General features: G+C 37.5%; 1 non-coding gene across 1 annotated transcript; it reads right to left on the reverse strand.

Annotated features, from left to right (window-relative positions):
* Nucleotides 1-436: 436 nt before the first annotated feature.
* On the reverse strand, nt 437-542 carry LOC122687121. Its single transcript, XR_006339024.1, has one exon. It is a non-coding gene; the product is annotated as a U6 spliceosomal RNA (small nuclear RNA).
* Between the last annotated feature and the right edge of the window lie 3,090 nt (nt 543-3,632).

Below are 3,632 nucleotides of genomic sequence, written 5' to 3' on the forward strand. Positions count from 1 at the left end.
GGTTATTATAAGACATTGACTATAGTTCCCTGTGCTATACAGTAAACCTTTCTTGCTTGTTATATATCTATTTTTTTTAATTAGACACCTAGTGTTCTATTCATACTAAGTCAAACAAGTAGAATCAAAAATGTCACAAACTTTTTGTTAGACAAAAATTCATAAGCTTTCTAAAATATAGATATTATATATATATTATTTACATATACGTATGTAAGCCTTTCTATACACTTGATAAAGGCTTGAGAAAGAACATCAGAAAATGGAGAAACTGGAAAACATAAACTAAGTGAAATGGAGCACTGAATATAAAATAGAAAAAATAAAACAAGCTAGATAAAAGTAAAACATCCTCAAACAGCATCTTTTCATGCATTTGTTAGCCATAAGTATGTCTTCTTTGGAGAAATCTCTGTTTAGTTCTTTGGACCATTTTAAAAATATGGAATGCTTCATGAATTTGCATGTCAACCTTGCACAGAGGCCATGCTAATCTTCTCTGTATCATTCCAATTTTAGCATATGTGCTGCTGAAGTCAGAATGACTGCTATCAAAAAGTCTACAAACATTAAACACTGGAGAAGGTGTGGAGAAAAGGGAACCCTCTTATATTATTGGTGGGAATGCAAACTAGTACAGCCACTATGGAGAACAGTGTGGAGATTCCTTTAAAAACTGGAAATAGAACTGCCATATGACCCAGCAATCCCACTGCTGGGCATACACACCGAGAAAATCAGAATGGGAAGAGACACGGGTACCCCAATGTTCATCACAGCACTGTTTACAATAGTCAGGACATGGAAGTAACCTAGATGTCCATCGGCAGACAAATGGATAAGAAAGCTGTGGTACATATACACAATGGAATATTATTTAGCCATTAAAAAGACTGCATGTGAATCAGTTATAATGAGGTGGATGAAACTGGAGCCTATTATACAGAGTGAAGTAAGTCAGAGAGAAAAACACCAATACAGTATAATAACACACATATATGGAATTTAGAAAGATGGAAATGATGACCCTATATGTGAGACAGCAAAAGAGACACAGATGTAAAGAACAGACTGTTGGACTCTGGGTGAAGGCGAGGGTGGGGTGATTTGACAGAATAGCATTGAAACATGTATATTATCATATGTGAAATAGATTGCCAGTCCAGGTTCGATGTGTGAGACAGGGTGCTCAGGGCTGGAACACTGTGATGACCCTGAGGGATGGGATGGGGAGGGTGGTGGGAGGGGGTTCAGGATGTACATGTACATGTACACATGTACACCCATGGCTGATTCATGTCAATGTATGGCAAAACTCACTACAATATTGTAAAGTAATTAGACTCCAATTAAGTAATTAAAATAAATTAAGTAAGTTTAAAAAATCCTCATATAGTCCAGCTGTTTAGAAACATGGCTGCTCATTAGAAACAAATCTGGAGCCCTGGTGGAAAAAAAGCAATACCTGGGCTTTTTTTTTTTTTTTTTTTTTTTTTAAAAAATTTCCAAGATAATTCTGATATACTTCCAGATTTTAAAAAGTGATTATGGATGTTTCTATTAAATAGTAGTTTTGATGATATAGAATTCTATTATCTTTTTCTGTTGACCAATCATGATACAATCGTATCAGGTAATAGTTACATAATCACAATAGTAAAAGATGTTTACCAGTTTTCACAGTCAATATTCAGACAAAAAGTAAAAGATAATTGCAACTGCAAGCCATAATGGGAATATGATTAACCTAATGAAAAATTGATGCTTTTGAACTGTGGTGTTGGAGAAGACTCTTGAGAGTCCCTTGGACTGCAAGGAGATCCAACCAGCCCATCCTAAAGGAGATCAGTCCTGGGTGTTCATTCGAAGGACTGATGCTGAAGCTGAAACTCCGATACTTTGGCCACCTCATGCGAAGAGTTGACTCATTGGAAAAGACCCTGATGCTGGGAGGGATTGGGGGCAAGAGGAGAAGGGGATGACAGAGGATGAGATGGCTGGATGGCATCACCAAATCGATGGGCATGAGTTTGAGTAAACTCCGGGAGTTTGTGATGGACAGGGAGGCCTGGCGTGCTATGATTCACGGGGTCGCAAAGAGTCGGACATGACTGAGCGACTGAACTGAACTGAACTGAATAATATAAAATAATTATATACAATTTGGTGGGGGGTCAAACAGAGTGATGTAGTAAGTGGAGGTGCATACATGCACATATTTTTATCTGCTCAGTCAGTCTATCTTTTGGTTGGTGCATTTAATCCATCCACATTTAAAGTAATTATAAATATGTATGATCCTATAATCTTTTTCTTGGTTGTTTGGGGTTTATTTTCTGTAGGTAGGGATTTTCCTTCTCTTGTTTACTGCCTAGAGAAGTTCATTTAGATTTGTCATAGAGTTTGTTTGGTGGTACTGAATTCTCTTAACTTTGGCTTGTCTGGAAATCTTTTGATTTCTCCATCAAATCTGAAGGAGAGTCTTGCTGGGTAGAGTATTCTTGGTTGTAGGATCTTCCCTTTCATCACTTTATTTATTTTTTTTTCATTTGATTTTCATTTATTTTGTTTGTTTTTGTTTTTTTGTTTATTATTTTTTATTTTAATTTTTTATTTACAATATTGTGGTGGTTTTTGACATATATTCACATGAATCAGCCATGGGTGTATATGCGTTCCCCATCCTGACCCTCCCTCCCACCTCCCACCCCATCCCATCTCTCAGAGTCATCCCAGTGTACCAGCCCTGAGCACCCTGCCTCATGCATCGAACCTGGACTGGTGATCTATTTCACATATGATAATACATATGTTTCAATACTATTCTCTCAAATCATCCCACCCTCGCCTTCTCCCACAGAGTCCAACAGTCTGTTCTTTACATCTGCGTCTCTTTTGCTGTCTCACATATACGGTCATCGTTACCATCTTTCTAAATTTCGTATATATGCGTTAATAAACTGTATTAATGTTTTTCTTTCTGACTTACTTCACTCTGTATAATAGGCTCCAATTTCATCCACCTGATTAGAACTGACTCAAATGCATTTCTTTTTAATGGCTGAGTAATATTCCATTGTGTATATGTACCACAGCTTTCTTATCCATTTGTCTGCCATTGAACATTTAGGTTGCTTCCATGTCCTGGCTATTGTAAACAGAGCTGCAATGAACATTGGGGTACACGTGTCTCTTTCAATTCTGGTTTCCTCAGTGTGTATGCCCAGAAGTGGGATTGCTGGGTCGTATGGCAGTTCTAGTTTCAGCTTTTTAAGGAATCTCCACACTGTTCTCCATAGTGACTGTACTAGTTTGCATTCCCACCAACAGTGTAAGAGGGTTCCCTTTTCTCCACACCCTCTCCAGCATTTATTGTTTGTAGACTTTTGGATAGCAGCCATTCTGACCAGTGAGATGGTACCTCATTGTGGCTTTGATTTGCATTTCTCTGATAATGAGTGATGTTGAGCATCTTTTCATGTGTTTGTTAGCCATTTGTATGTCTTCTTTGGAGAATGGTCTGTTTAGTTCTTTGGCCCATTTTTTTATTGGATCTCTTATTTTTCTGGAATTGAGCTGCAGGAGGTGCTTGTATATTTTTGAGATTAATTCTTTGTCAGTTGCTTCATTTG

The sequence above is a fragment of the Cervus elaphus genome, chromosome 30 (genome assembly GCF_910594005.1).
Source record: "Cervus elaphus chromosome 30, mCerEla1.1, whole genome shotgun sequence".
Taxonomy (NCBI): Eukaryota; Metazoa; Chordata; class Mammalia; order Artiodactyla; family Cervidae; genus Cervus; species Cervus elaphus.